The following is a 17,111-nucleotide window of genomic DNA, read 5'->3' as shown; positions in this document are numbered from 1 at the left end:
TTATTGCATATTAGATCACTTGTATGGGTCTTCGGTTCCTTATACACGAGTCCAGGAACGCATCCCTATTTTTCCAATTAAACCTTAATTTTGCTTTACGATATTTCGGTTTACGATTGCCTTTCTAGGAACGCATACCAGTCGTAAAATGAGGGAGACCTGTATATAAAAATTCATCCTTTCAGTGGCTGATGTATACTTAGGAATACAGAGTTATTCTTGGTAATATCTGATAATTTTATTCAGTTAAGGGAAACCTCATTAGCTAAGAGGATTAAAATGAATTCACTGAAAGATTTTTATCATCTACTGTATTTTTATTTGCTGTTAGGGTTTAGGCTAAGTTAAGTTTGGCTGTGTTAGTAATGGTGTATTTGTACCAAAACTTGTTATCACAGAGATAACATATTAACAAAATAAGGAAGTATGTACGTAAGTCGCTATATAATATCTGTATGTCACGTGTTGCAAGTCTATACAATACCAAAAAGTCATACTAAAAATCAAGAAAAGTATGAGAAACTGATCATGAGTACTGTATACAGACCAAACTAATGAAAGATAAGAGAGACAACAATCTTTTGATTAATATTAAATATACAAAAAACTATGCAACAGCTCTTCACTTACTACTGGAAATAGGCTAATTAAAGCATACACACAACACACACAAAGAAACATACAGAAAAGACAAGAAAAGAGCAAGTGACCCGTTGATTAAATAGACAAGAGATGTCCAAGTACTGTATGTAGAGCTACAGGGACTACTGGGCTGTGAACAAATTCAATGGGGTTTCACAAGTAGGCTGAGGCTCCATTCATATTAATACAACACTGTGTGTAGATGCCTGAGGGTTCAGTTTCAACCTAAACTGCACAGTAATTTGTACTGTATGTGCATCACTCTGATGGCCTCACTTGTTTTCCTCGTTTTTCCTATTCATCCAGCAGCATAAATGGGGACAGAATGTAAACCAGAAAATGTGGGTCATGTTCTGGGGTACGGCAGAGACTTGGCAAAAGGCTAACTGTCTGTCTTGATGACCTCTGTGCAGTCAACAGACATTAATTTATGCTGGTTTCTCCTACCATGATACTGTATGTGCATCATAAGAAAGACTCAGTTCATCCGAAGCTAATGAGGTATATACAGTACTTGTGTCCTAACAAATCTTATATAATATACTATGACAAATAGTGAATAAGTTATATAGTACAGTATTTCATGGAGGACATATGAAGATCAATAAGAACTTCACGGTGACCATATCAATAATATTCACGTCAATTATGTGTGTGCTCGTCATGATTATTTATAAAGGTACTTGAGGAATGGGAAAACTGAGGAATGAAGATTATGTCAGTCACCATCTTAACCCCTTCATTTCCAGAACACATTTTCTGCTGTATTCTTGCCAATACCTGATGATTTTATATGGCTTAGATGAGCCCCACATAATGAAATGGGTTAATGAAGGCTCTAACCCCTCCAATTTCAAAAAATTATTCTGAGTTTAAAAAATAATCAGGAGACAACAAGAATAATATAAAAATGACATCATGACTACATTGGTAACAAAAACAGTGACTGTGGATGCAGCCCTAAAATTCAGTAGCACTCACTCTATAGGGTAGGCCAACACTTCTACATTACTAAGGACCAAGTAATTTGCAGGGGTCTTTGTCATCTTCTGCAGGGTGACATAACGGGCCAGGATGCCATGGGCATGAGTGAAAGTCATGTTGGTGGTGACGGTGGTAGTGCTTGTGTAGCTTCCCACCAGTGACCAGGAGGAGAAGTCATCCTCTACTGCAGGCTGCACCAAACCTGCCCATATCTGGAATAGTCAGGATGATGATGATGATGATGATGATGATGATGACTGACTGACTGATTACTGGTAACTGTTCCAGTTTGATGAAATAATCAGCCTACTTTTTGATATACTCATCTCTTGCTACACCTTGAATTGGATAGGGTGGCCTGAACATATCACCTCTAAATCATCATGTCCTCTGCTATCAGAGAGGTTGCCCACCACCTTATACCATTCTCACTCTCCATCCTGTTCCTGTACCTCATCCTCAGTCACCCTTCTCCATCTCACTCATTTACATTCTCCTGGTCAATTTATCGCTCTCCGTTTGCTCCGCATGGCCAAATCTTCTCAGGGTACTCCTCCTAACACTTTACTGCACATCTACCTTAACATCACACTGCTCTCAAACTTCCACATTTGTCTGCAAGTGCTGTAAGTCTAAATGCTCTCTTAATTTACTCATTTTTGCTCAATTGCTTCCCTGTGGCTGATAGGTCTGCTCAGCCAGATAAACCAGAGTTACTCTAATACTGTTGCTGCTCATTTCCACTCCTTTCATGTGGAGAGAATGGAAAATGAAAGACTGACTAAGAGGGTGTATGTAAGTGAAGTAGAGGGAGGGAAAGGGAGGAGGAGACCGAGGATGAGGTGGAGGGAAGGAGTTGAGAGGTATGTGAGGGAGGGGAGAGTGAGTTGGGGGGAAGGCAGTCAAATGGTGAGTGACAGAGCAACTTGGAGGCATTTTGTCTGCGGCCACCCTTTGCAGGATTAGGGCATCGGACGATAGATAGATAGCTTTTGTTCTTCCTGGCCCAAGCTTCATTTCCATATTTAATATGGAGATCACAATATTTTCCAGTCAAAGTCCAAGTTTCAATTCCATACAATGCTATAAGAATCACAATACTGTCATCCAATGGCTTCTTTACTTGCACGCTCACCACCCTTACTCTTATCACCAGCCTCAGAGTACTTGCAAGCCTCCTTCCTTATTCTTCCACAATACTCCCGCCAGAGAATTTGACCATATTTACCAAGCAGTCAATATCTAGGCTGAGACAACTACAGTGAACCCTTACTTTAATGGACCTCGACAGATCGGATATATATCTGATTATACAGACACTATGAAGGCCATTAGGCTTCTGTTGGCTAAAATAAACATTATCCATCAAATGGGGCACAATGAATTCAATACAGTGCATGTGTTTCCTACCCTTTTTATTCCAACCTGGCCCAAAATTGTCTTCTCCCCATTCTGACTGCTGAATTGTAATAACAGACTATATTAATACCGTGCTAGTCATGAAGAAGTGTTATGACAAGGATGTGATATAAGCTGCAAAAGGGCAAAATTATAGGCTAAGTTAGTGTGAAATGGGAATTGGTTTCATTTTCTGAATTGCAAAATGCTACTGTACTCATTTATTTTCAAACATGCTTGCAATCCCACCTCAGGGGGGAAAAATCAGATAAAACGAGTTATTGGCTTTATCAGATTAGGCTCCCCCCCCCCCGTGTTAGTTCATTATTGCAAAGGTCTACTGCACACATACATATCTCCTATACACAATTCATCCTCTTCAGGGTTATGCCTCCTCCTTTTTCCCTGCACCTTGCCATGTGGAAGTACCATGTTCCAACCTTGATGAGGTGCTGTCTTCCATAGGAAAGTGGCTGCCTGCTTGTGCTAAGTAGGTATACTTGGCCAGACAGACCATGAAAGGGCAACAACAACAACAGCAATACTTTCATACATTTTATCCTCTAAACTCAAAAGAGACATTCACATTGTCCATATCCTGAAAATACTGCGTAATGTACAGGACTGTACTTACCGTAATAAAATGAAGATTTATGTTTGCTTTTTTCAACTTTTTTTTTGGTAAGTTAACTGTAAATTACATAAAATGCCTGATAGTTCCACTGTAACCTATAATACTGATTCACCAGTTTCCCAAACTTATAGTGCCAACTGTATAAAAAAATGTAATACTGTATTTTGAAACACTATCTATCTATCTATCTATTGCCAGATGCCTCAATCCCGTTTGGGGTGGCCACAAACAAAACGCCTCCAAGTCGCCCTGTCCCCCGCCATTTCACTGCCCTGCTCCCAACTCACACACCCCTCTCTCATATACCTCTCCACCCCATCCCTCCATCTCATCCTCGGCCTCCCCCTCCCTCTTCCCCCCTCCACCTCACTCACATACACTCTCTTCGTCAGTCTTTCACCCTCCATCCTCTCCACATGGCCAAACCACCTCAGTGTGTTCCTCATAACGCTTCCTATCACATCCACATCAACACCACAACGCTCCTTTATATCCTCATTCGTCAGCCTGTCTCTCCATGTGACTCCACAGGCTCCTCTTAAATAACTCATTTCCACTGCTCTCACTCTTGACTTGTGTCCTTCCAACAACGTCCAAGCTTCACTTCCGTACGTTAGAGTTGGTATCACAATACTATCATGTAGTAACTTTTTCACTTCCATGCTCACTTCCCTGTTTCTTATCACTGCTTTCAAAGAACCAGCAACCTTTCTTCCCTGCTGTACCCTTTCAAGCACTTCACCCTCCAAACCTCCATCCTTACTCATCACACTACCCAAGTACATAAACGTACTCACATTTTCCAATTCCTCACCATCCAACCTCGCTGTACATTCACTGACTTCACCTCTCTCAAAGACCATCACTTTACTCTTCCCTACATTCACCTTTAGATTCCGTTTCTTACACACTCTCTCAAACTCATCCACCAAGCCTTGCAGCTCCCCTTCGTCTTCACTCAACAACACAGTATCATCTGCAAACAACACATCTTGACTAAAACAAGAACTGCCTGTAGTAAACCAATTATGCTGCAGACCTGGATGTCCCTGAAGTATTTCCAGTGACTGCCATCCCCTGAAGGCAGGACCACAACACTCTTCACGACGAACATGTCCCCCAGATCCACAGTCCACCAAGGTTTCCTCAGGTGGTAGGGGTCTGAGTGATAGTAGGTGGTCAGGTCCATATCCACTGCCAGGTCTCCAACATTATCTTGAGGGCTGGGGATGAAAAACATGCAACTGATTCCCTGTTTTGATCAAGACTTGTTTTTGCAGAAAAAACAAGGAAAACATAAGAATGATTGACCCCTATATCAACTATGATTTATTTCTGAAGGGAAGACAGTGTTTTGTTTAGAGCTGAATATCTTAAACAAACTTATGATCAATTCTATTGTATACCTTTCATTTGTCTTTGTGGGAGGGGAAGGACAAGGAAGCATCAGAATTCAACACAATATTGCCATGATAATTATTCAAAAACCTTTGATCACTTCCATGTCATACATACGATTAGATAATGCTTGAAGGCAAAGGCAGAAAAGTGATTAATCTGGACAAACCACTTCTGAAAATGTCACAACATTACAAGAGTTACAGCAATTTTTCACTGGTAACTTATGATTTATTTTTGTATGGAGAACATTGACATAAGATGATTCTGCACTTGCCTTTCCTTGTCCTTTCTACAAATACAAATCTGACATAACAGGACAGAACAATGAGACATGGAAAGATTCTGCACTTTCCATTACATGCTCTTTTTCCTGGGGGAAAAAAAAAAAAAAAACTAAGTCATGACATACTGGCGTTTTAGAACAAGTAATACACTTTATAACCAATAAAAAAGAGGTAACAGACGGCCTTTTTAAACAACAAGAACAGTATTTGAAATTGTGAAGGAATGATACAATCCAAAGTTTTTTTTTTTTTTTAACAGAACAGAGGAAGGAAAAACAAATGAATTAACAAAAATAATCCATACACCAGATTACTGGCATCTTCCATTCATTAAATATCTGTAACAGTTGGACTTGAATAGCTGTAGGTTGAAGTTTGGGGAGAAACAACTCCGGGGAAGTGTGTTCCAGACAGATGCAGTTCGGGGAATAAAAGAATTCTGATAGGCAGAAGTTTAGCAATATGGCTGTGACACATTCCAGTCATGAGCGCTACTAGATGCCCGTGTAGCATAAGGGAAGGCATGACGAGGTGGCACAATGGACGCAACTTCGTCTGAGCATTTGCCATAAAAATATCTGTAAAATAATGTAAGGGAGGCAACATTTTTTCTCACTTACAGGGGAGGTAGTTTATTTATAATAGCAGGGTTATTAATAATTCCAACAGCTTTGTTCTGAATTTTGTCTATAGTAGCCGCAGCGAGAAATGAACGCTGTGGTGGGGCAGGCGGGATGACCTGGGATTCCCCCATTGTTGCCATATCCACATGTCACCGACCATAGAGGTAGGATGTCACCGACCATCGGCCACCGCTGCAGCCCCGCTCCATGATCCTTACCCTGTGTCTCTGGCTTTCTCTTTCTCTCTCGGTTTCTATATAAACTGGTGTATTTCCGAAACTAATTATGAAATTATTATGACTTTTGTTCCACACCACCTTTGAGGTAAAAATCAAGGAGAGTTTTCTGTATAAAGGTTTCCCCCCCCTCCTAAATGTGGCATATGAGCGAGGGAGTGCGGCCTTGCCGATACCTCCGCCTGACCTATAATTATACACTCGCCAGAACTGACCTGCCCTCAGACAAGGGGGGGGAAACCTTTATACAGAAAACTCTCCTTGATTTTTACCTCAGTGGTGGTGTGGAACAACAGTCATAATAATTTCATAATTAGTTTCGGAAATACACCAGTTTATATAGAAACCGAGAGAGAAAGAGAAAGCCAGAGACACAGGGTAAGGATCATGGAGCGGAGCTGCAGCGGTGGCCGATGGTCGGTGACATCCTACCTCTATGGTCGGTGACATGTGGATATGGCAACAATGGGGGAATCCCAGGTCATCCCGCCTGCCCCACCACAGCGTTCATTTCTCGCTGCGGCTACTATAGTTGTTTTAATGCAACCTCTCCACATCCACTCCACAAGAGTGGGCAATATTCAAGTTGAGAGTGCACATGACTCTTATAAATTATGGCTAACTGCTCATCAGTGAAGAAGTTACCGTCTCTGTACAATAATACAAGTTTCTTTGAGGTGGTTTTAGCAGGTGATCTAACATAAGAGGTCCAGCTTAGGGCATTCTTAAGTGAGACACCGAGAATTTCAATACTTTTGGAGATGGGAATATTAGTAGCACTGAAGGTAATACACGAATCAGGCAATATCTGTCTATTAGTAAATTGTATATACTGTATTTGGTTTTACTAGCATTAGATGAGACAAGGCTGTTTTGTTCCCATTCTATGATCGTTTATAAGTCTTGGTTTATGGAGATGGCTGTACTGAGTTGTGAGTTAGATATATTAGACACTGTAAATGAGTGTTTCAGTGTGAATGAACTGAAGTGTTGAATCATCTACATTGTGGGTGACGGATAAGAGATCATTATTATGAACCCGGATATCACAAAATGATATAAGAAATGATAAAATAAAAACATGTAAAATGGTATGAACAACTACCACGGATCCTTCTAACCTCTAAAGGGTAAACTGAAGGTGCGAAGGAGTGGTTTGAACAGAGCTCAGAACTTAGTGATTACTAGTCAAAGAACTACTGTATGTATAACTAATATCAAGTATGTGACAGATAGCCTCCTTAGTTCACAAGAGCACTTATTAAAGCTGTGAGGGAGTATTACTAACAGAGTCCAGAACTTGGTGGCAAATGTTTCCTTGTTCCGTGCCACAGGTACCAGGTTGGAAGACACGGTAATACCTGAGTACTGCTGGAAGCCAATGGCTTGAGTGGTTACAGCTGGGTCTCCACCACACACCTCACACACATCACCTGTAATGAGTTAAAAGAATCTTTTTCTTGATCTGATTTGCTACTTTCATTCTGCAAACATAGCATCATTGTCCTCCTCCTCCTCATCATCATGATCATAATCTCACCACGTGTCCCAACCTGATCATTAAATGTCCCCACACCCCTGACCTTTACAGAGAATAGGGATTAATTTTTAAACTCTTTCACTTTAAAGTATCTTTATCAGTTTATGGGGACTCTGAGAACACACACACACACACACACACACACACACACACACACACACACATTAGACCAACCCTGGAATATGCATCAGTAGTCTGGAGTCCTCATCTCAAAAAGCATATAGACAAGATTGAAAAAGTTCAAAGGGCCGCTACAAGATGGATACCAAGCTTAAGGGACCTAAGCTACGAAGAAAGACTAAATAAACTGAATCTACCAACACTACAAGAGAGAAGGAAAAGAGGTGACATGATAATGCTATATAAGTGCGTATCAGGAAAGGAGAAAATAGACATAAATGATTACTTAACATATGGAGAAGCATCAGCAAGAGGACACTGCAAAAAACTGCATAAGAAGAGAGGTGATAAAGACGTAAGGAAATTCGGTTTCCCAAACAGAGCAATTGATCAATGGAATGCACTACCGAATGAAATAGTGTGTGCCAAAACAATTCACAAATTTAAGGATATGTACGATAAATATGGTTTAAGACACGGGACAGTATGAGCTTGACTCATTCCTGTAAAGATACAATTAGGTAAGAACACACACACACACACACACACACACACAGTGGAAAAAGACAAGACTGGGAAGTTCAACCCTACACATATCAGAAAGAGAGAAGGACCTGGGAGTGATTATCAATAACAGACTACGGTATTTCCAGCTGACATCAGTGAGAAGGTACGGAATATGTATACACTGATTGCTAATATGAGAATAGCATTCACATACATAAATGAAGACATGCTGAGAAAGATAATAATAACATTTATCAGACCAACCCTGGAGAATGCATCAGTAGTCTGGAATCCTCATTTCAAATAACACAATGGTAAAACTGAAAAAATACAAAGGGCCGTTACAAGATGGGTAAAATGCTTAAGGGATCTAAGTTATGAACAAAGACTAGAAAAACTGAGTCTACCAACACTACAGGAGAGAAGGAAAAGAGAAGACATGATTATTCTCTATACATGCATCTCAGGGAAAGAGAAAATAGACAAATGAGTATATAGCATATGGGGATGCATCAGCAAGAGGACACTGCAAAAAACTACATAAAAAGAAAGACGATAAAGATGTAAGGAAATTCAGTTCCCAAATAGGGCAATTGATCAGTAGAATGCACTACCGAATGAAATAGTGTGTGCCAAAACTATTCATATATTTAAGTAAACGTATGATAAAAACTATTTAATACACGGGACTGTGCGAGGTTGACTCATTCCTGTAAAGATACAATTAGGTAAGAACAATTAGGTAGGTAAGAACACACACACACACACACAAAACCATCATCATACTCTCCAACATAAAACATATCTCCACCACCACCACTACCACCATCATCTACCTTCATATCTAAAAGCAGAGCAGTCATGACGGTCACACATGACAGCACAGGCGATGACATACGGCGTGTTGAAGGTAGGCTAGGAGTGAGAGACACCTCTGATTTGCCCGTTCGGTAGTACAGGCGCCCCGCCACCAGCGTCACCACCATGCACATGCCCACGCACCGCCACCACGACCGCATTTTGCTGACCCAAGTCCTGGAGCGGGAGACTTGGTGATGTGGTGCTGTAGTGGTATACCTTATGTGATGGCATCGATATGTCCGGGCGTTTTAATATACAGACGTCCCTCAGTCCCCTCTCTATTCCAGAAAGGAGGATGGTGGACTACGGAAGAAGGGCAGCACTGGCCTGCAGTCCACCGGGTTCATGTTCAGATGAGCCTAGGTTGCACCTAATACTACTAATTTGTGACGTCTGATTTCCTGTTGTTATCTACATTTCAATTTTGAAGACTTTTCCTACTTCGGGAATTTGTTACTGCCTTCAATAATCGTTTCATTACGAGAGGATCTTTCTAAGTTGTGTAAAATTATGTTGAGGAAGAAAATATGATTAAAAAAAAATACATAACCAGACTGAAGGGATTACTACTTCACTTATGACTACATTCATTATTCCCAAGACCAACTCTCAAAACTTTTTTTTTTCTTCTCTTTTCATTTCTGAATAGAAAAAAAAAAAAGTTTCCTCGTCAGTCACACATTTAGTATCATCAACAAGACGCATACGCGCTGGCTTTAGGGATCTTATAACACTATTCCCTCAACATTTTATTTTGCACATGACCCCTTAACATCCCGTAGTATGTACAGTGCAATATAAGAATTTAAGGATGAGGTTCTACGAGGCCTGTTGCAGCGAGAATATGGCTGATTACGAGTGCAAACCAAATATTTCTTATTTCTTTACATCCAATAATTATTATTTTTTTAAATTAATGTCATAAACTACTGAGAAATTAAATATCCCTGACCCCTTTAATAAGATGACGTACTTTCAACAATATTCTCGTTATGACTGGACGTTTTTATCATTCCTGTTTGTATATATATATATATATATTTACAGAAAAGTTGCTGAAGAACAGACTTGAATAGAAAATCAGAATCCCCCAAACTATCTATCTATCTATATACCTAGGCTGCTTCCCCCAAGGAAAGGGAGGTAGCCGAGACAGGACGACACACACTCCATTTACTCATCCATTCAAACACATTCATTCGCATCTTAGCCCCAAAGGGGAGAACGGACAGATCCTCACCGCACCACACCGCACAAGGGTCAACTGCGCAATGCGATCAGTGACATCCGCAGCAGGGCCCGACAGCAGAACTGGTTTACCCCTGCCACATCATAACAGACCCATCCCCTTACCCGCACCTGACCTGACTAGCTGATCAGACCAAATGCGGGAGAATATCCCCTCAGGGCTGTGTCATCACTTATTCATTCACAATTTCTCTCCATTTATTTCTGTCACGCGCAGCCACTCTTCCTTGCTCAACAGACATCCCTCTCGCATCCAGCGCTCTCTTCACACTGTCCATCCATCCTATTCGTGGTCTTCCTCTCAGCCTTACACCTCTCACATCAGATCTAGTTATCTTTTTCACCAATCGCTCATTATCCATTCTCTCCATATGCCCAAACCATCGCAACACCCTCTGCTCAACTCTACCAGCCATCTCCCGAACAACTCAAGTTCTCCTTTGCACTTCATCATTTTGCACCCGATCCATATGCGTCACTCCACACATACTCCTCAGACACCTCATCTCCATTACATTCAAACTTTTCCTCTCTGCTACACCCATATTCCATGTTTCAGCCCCATATAATGCAGTCGGTACCACAACACCCTCATACAGCCTTCTCTTTACATCCATTCTAAGCGAACGACATTTAAACACTTTTTTCATTCCTCCCAGCACCTCTCCTACTTCATTTATTCTAAACTTCACCTCTGCATCTATTATTCCATCCACAGCAACATGTGACCCTAGATATTTAAAACAATCTACCTCCTCATGCAACTCACCATTCAAAACTATATTCATCCCCCTACCATCTATCAACCTTGTACACTTCATCACTTTACTCTTATTCTCATTTACTTTCAATTTCCTCCTTTCACACACCCTTCCAAACTCCTCTACCAACTGTCTCAATCTCTCCTCTGAATCAGTCACCAGTGCAGTATCATCTGCAAACAGCAGCTGCTTCAGATTCCACTCTCCTCCATCAACATTTACCAGACTCAGACCACCTAAAACTCTTGCATTCACCTCCCTTACAACACCATCCATGTAAATATTAAACAACCAAGGCGACATCACACATCCCTGTCGCAGCCCCACTCTCACGGGAAACCAATCACTCACAGCATTTCCCACTCTTACACACGCTCTGCTATTTCCATAAAAACTTTTCACCCCTTTTAGTAACCTACCATCAAGTCCAGACAATCTTAAAACAGTCCACAAAGCCTCCCTATCATTTCTATCATACGCTTTCTCTAAATCCATAAATGCCCAAAACACATCCTTGCCTTTCGCTAAATACTTTTCACATACTTGTCTCACAGCAAACACCTGATCAACGCATCCCCTCCCTCTCCTAAAGCCACATTGCTCATCACTAATCACTTCCTCTGTACCCTCTCTAACTCTCATAATTAACACTCTACCATACACCTTACCTACAACACTCAACAGACTTATACCCCTAAAGCTAGTACATTCATACTTATCACCCTTGCCTTTATACAACGGGACCACACAAGCACTTGCCCAGTCAACTGGCACCATACCTTTCTCAAAGCACACATTCAACAATCTTACTAACCAGTCAACAATAGTCACTCCACCACCCTTCAGGCATTCCACAGCACACCCATCCATACCTGCAGCTTTCCCTGTTTTCATCTCCTTTACTGCCTTCTCCACTTCCTCCTTCGTGATCAAAGAATCATTCAACTCTCCCAACACATTTATTCCTTGCACCCTTCCATCCGCCACAATCTCAGCCACCCTTTCCTCCTCTACATTTAACAATCTTTCAAAATACTCTGCCCATCTCTTCCTTACTGCATCCATCTCAATTAACATCCTTCCATCCTCTGCTTTTACTCGTTCTTCCTTCCCAGACTCTCCCTTTCGCACCCTTTTCACCTCCTTCCAAAACATTTTCTTATTCTGTTGAAAATTCTCTGTCAGCCGCCTACCCCACCTCTCATCTGCTGCCACTTTAGCATCACGCACAGCCCTTCTCGCTCTATTCCTCTTTTCCTTATACCTTTCATATGACATCTCATCCTTCCTCTGCAGCCACACTTCATATGCACGTCTCTTCTCAGCCACAGCCATACTTACTTCCTCGCACCACCTTTCACTTCCTTTTCTTACACCACCACCCACACGTCTCACACCACACACCTCTTCTGCATGCCCCATCACAGCACTCTTAAACAACTGCCATTCCTCCTCCACGCTGCCATTTTCCCGATCTTTCACTGCGTTCCACTCATCTTTCAATTTCTCCTGATACTCTATCTTTTTCTCTCTGTTATCCAACTCACTCACTTTCAAAACCTCCCTGCCACATCTAACCCTCCTAGCTCTCACCCATCTCTTACCTACTCTTAACTTTCCCTCCACCAGGTAGTGGTCAGACATACCTCCACCCTCCCCTCTCAGAACTCTCACATCCAACAATCTTCCTATTACATTCCTAGACACAACCACATAGTCCATCAAGGCTCTATCAACAACCCTTCCACCCTCCTGTCTCACCCATGTATACTTATAAATATCTTTCTTCTCAAACAGCGTATTCCCTATCACCATCTCTCGCTCAACACACATCGCTATCATTCGTTCCCCATTTTCATTTCTTCCAGGCACACCATGCATACCAACTACGCCTTCAACTGCTACATTTCCCATTCTAGCATTCAGATCTCCCATCATTACCACATTCACATTCGCTCCAAAACTCTGCAGACACTCATCAACATCATTCCAGAAAGACTCCCTCTCTTGTTCATCCCTTTCACTACCAGGCCCATATGCACTCACAAACACCCTCAACTCACGTTCAAATTTCGCTTTCACCCACATCAGTCTCGATGACACCTCCTTCCATTCAATCACACATTGCTGTTCTTTCGGACTCACTAACAAGGCCACACCTTCTCTTGCCCTTCCTCTATCAACACCTGACAATCTTCCATTCACACTTCCAAACATAGATTCCCCCTTCCCTTTCATCTTCGTTTCACTCAAAGCTAACACATCCAACTTTCTTCTCACAAACATTCTCCCAATCTCCTCCCTTTTAGCCTCAATCGTACTACATCCACGCACATTCATAGACCCAATCTTCAGGGTACGGGGATAACTCCATCCCCCATCCCTTTCTCTGGCCTGTCTCTTTTTAGGAACTAAAAAACAGAGGAGGGGGTCCCTAGTCCCCTCACCACGCCCCTTTTAGTCGCCTTTTACGACACGCAGGGAATACGGTGGCAGTATTCTTCCTAACACAACCTGGCCGCAGAGTAGTAGTATCACCCCATAGTGCGGCCAGGTTGTGTCCCCCCCGCCACAGGGGGGATCCCCAAAACTGCTGCTTAATAATACTGTAATTAATAATAATAATAATAATAATAATAACAACAACAACAACAACTTCAAAAACAATAATAATAATAATTTTACTGCAAGACTTTAGAATTAAAATCTGGAGAGACTTACTGCATGACACGACTATGGAGCTCAGTGGACACGACCCTCAAGCCTTTAAAAAAAAAAAAAAAAAAAAAAAAAAAAAAAAAAATGTATGGTTCCCTTAAGTGCATTGAGGGGCCTTTTTCAATACATTACTTTACGACTACTTCACGATCTTACTGACATTTTTTTTTTTACTTTACCATTTCCAGACGACTTTGCCGACTTACTTATATTTCCTCTTACATCTAATATGATTTTATGGGCGTTTTTCATCGCTCTTTTCCTACTATTACAAAACGATATAATTTTACGTATTTTTATAATTTTATTCCAACAGTTACAAGGCGATATTATTTACGTATTTTCTCATTTTATTCCTAATTTTAAGATATTATATTATTCTATGCATTTTCCCATTTTATGCCTACTATTCCCTGACGATATTATTTTACGTTTTTCTCATTTTACTCCTTCAAATACAAGACGGTATTACTTCGTGTATTTTCAAACTTTATTCCTGCTATTACAAAACGATTTTATCGATGTATTGCTCTCATTTTATTCCTACTATTACCAGATGATATTATTGGCTTATTTTATTCCGTTACATGACGATCTTATTTTCATAATATTCCTACTGTCATAAGGCGATATTAATTATTTTCTCATTTTACTCCCACTATTACCAGATGATACTATTTTACGTATTTCCTCATTTTATTCCTGCTAAGACAAGACTATATTATTGACCTACTTTCTCACTTTATTCCTACTATTACATGATCATATTACTGATGCGTTTTTATTATTTTATTCCTACTATTATAAGACGATATTATTGACGTATTTCATTTATTACAAGATGTTATTGGCGTTTTCTTTTTTTTTTTGGTCCAATCATACTAGATGATTTTAATAAAACCTGTTAAAGACGTTTGAAAACAGGCAAATGGAGGCTATGTCTAACCACTCCATTAAAAAGAAAGTGTAATCTTAAAAAAAAAAATCGCCCGGAAATACCAAAGCAATGAAATTAAATATATAAAATAATGAAAGAATGAATGAATGACTGAACGAATGAATGAATGAATGCCAATGAAAATAGTCCTCGATCTGAGAAGGGTTAAGTGACATGGAAGGCAAGTGCTGGGGTACGTGAGTGGAATGGTAAAATACAGGGAATGGGATTCTTTATGGAATTACGATTGCTTCTTCGCAGTCACCTAAGATCTGTTTCTGTAGAGGGAACTAGATCCGTGGGAAGATTCTTGGGCTCTTATCCTTGTCCTTCCTGCTATAATAATGGTCAGAACCTACGATATGTTTTCTCTTGTCACTAAGATTTATATTCTTTGTAGGATGAACGAGAGAGTTGGGAAGACACGGCACTCTCCTCGTAACCCGCTGAGAGAGAGAGAGAGAGAGAGAGAGAGAGAGAGAGAGAGAGAGAGAGAGAAGCATCGCGCCACTGGATTTCAATGGCAGACATGAGCCACGTGATCAAACACAGATTTTTTTTTTTTTTTATGCGAGGAAGAAGGAACCAAAGGCCATGAGCCCGCAGTAACAGTTCCCTCCAAGAGAAAAACAAAATACAATAGAGAGCCAAATTCAAGATCCGATCATTTTGAGATGCCTGGACACACTGCGTTTGAAAGGCTGGAGATCATAGGCAGGAGGAAATACAGACAGAGGGAGACAGTTCCAGAGCTGACCTGTTGCATGAATGAAAGACTGGGAGTAACGGTTAACTCTTGCATTAGAGAGTTGGACAGAAAAGGGATGAGAGTTTGCTGCCAGACGGGTGCTACGCGCTCGTCGTAGAGGTGGAGGAATGCAAGCAGACAGTTCAGAGGAGCAGTGACCATTAAAGTAGCGATAGAAAAGAGATAAAGATGCAACAGTGCGGCGAAGAGACAGAGGTTGAAGGGAGTCAGTAAGAGGAGGAGAGTTGATGAGACGAAAAGCCTTTGACTCCACCCTATTGAGAAGAGCTGTATGTGGGGAGCCTCCCCACACATGAGAGTTGTACTCCACACAGGGGCGGATAAAACCCCTGTATAGAGTCAACAATTGTGCAGGGGTAAAGAAAGAGCGGAGTCGGCTTAGCACACCCAATCTCTTGGAAGCAGATTTTACAAGAGATGCAATATGATCTTTCCAAGATAAGTCCTGAGTAAATGAAACCCCAAGCATGTTCAAGGATGATGCAGGATTAATCTGAATATTATTAAACATTAGTGGGTATACCTGTGGAAGATTTTGTCGGGTTGATAGGTGTAAGAACTGAGTCTTAGAAGCATTAAAGACAACCATATTATTTTTACTCCAGTCAGAGATATGAGCCAAGTCAGACATTAGGTGTGCCATAGCCTCATCCCTTGTTTCTTGAAGTAACTGTTGAGATGGGCGTTGCGGGAACCGAATGGAAAGGTGAAGGGTGGAGTCATCAGCGTATGAGTGGATAGGGTTAGATGTACAGCTTAGAAGATCATTGATGAATAAAAGGAAGAGAGTTGGTGATAGGACAGAGCCCTGAGGAACACCACTGTTGATAGATCTAGGAGAAGAACGATGGCCGTCTACGACAGCAGCTATAGAACGACCAGAAAGGAAGCTAGCGGTGAAGGTACAGATAGAAGGATAGAAACCGTAGGAGGGCAGTTTGGAAATTAAAGATTTATGCCAGACTCGATCGAAAGCCTTTGAGATGTCAAGTGCAATGGCAAAGCTTTCGCCAAAGTCCCGAAAGGAGGATGACCAGGAGTCTGAAAGGTAGGTGAGAAGATCGCCAGTGGAGCGTCCCTGACGGAACCCATACTGACGATCGGAAAGAAGGTTGTGATAGGAAAGATGCCTTAAAATTTTTTTATTAAGAATTGACTCGAAAACTTTTGAAATACAGGACGTTAAAGCAATTGGACGATAGTTGGAGGGCTGGGAGTGGTCACCCTTCTTTGGGACTGGCTGAATGAGAGCAAACTTCCAGCAAGAAGGAAAGGTACAAGTTGACAGACAAAGGCGAAATAGTTTGCCTAGGCAGGGAGTAAGCACAGAAGCACAGTTTTTGAGAACAACAGGAGGGACCCCATCAGGCCCATATGCCTTGTTAGTACTGAGGCCAGTAATGGCAGAAAATACATCAACTGAAGAAATTTTAATGTCAGCCATGAGG

Source organism: Coenobita brevimanus, chromosome 92 (assembly GCF_032717465.1).
Source record: "Coenobita brevimanus isolate Jiangsu-jjx chromosome 92, ASM3271746v2, whole genome shotgun sequence".
Taxonomy (NCBI): Eukaryota; Metazoa; Arthropoda; class Malacostraca; order Decapoda; family Coenobitidae; genus Coenobita; species Coenobita brevimanus.
Note: the sequence above shows the minus strand (reverse complement) of the source record.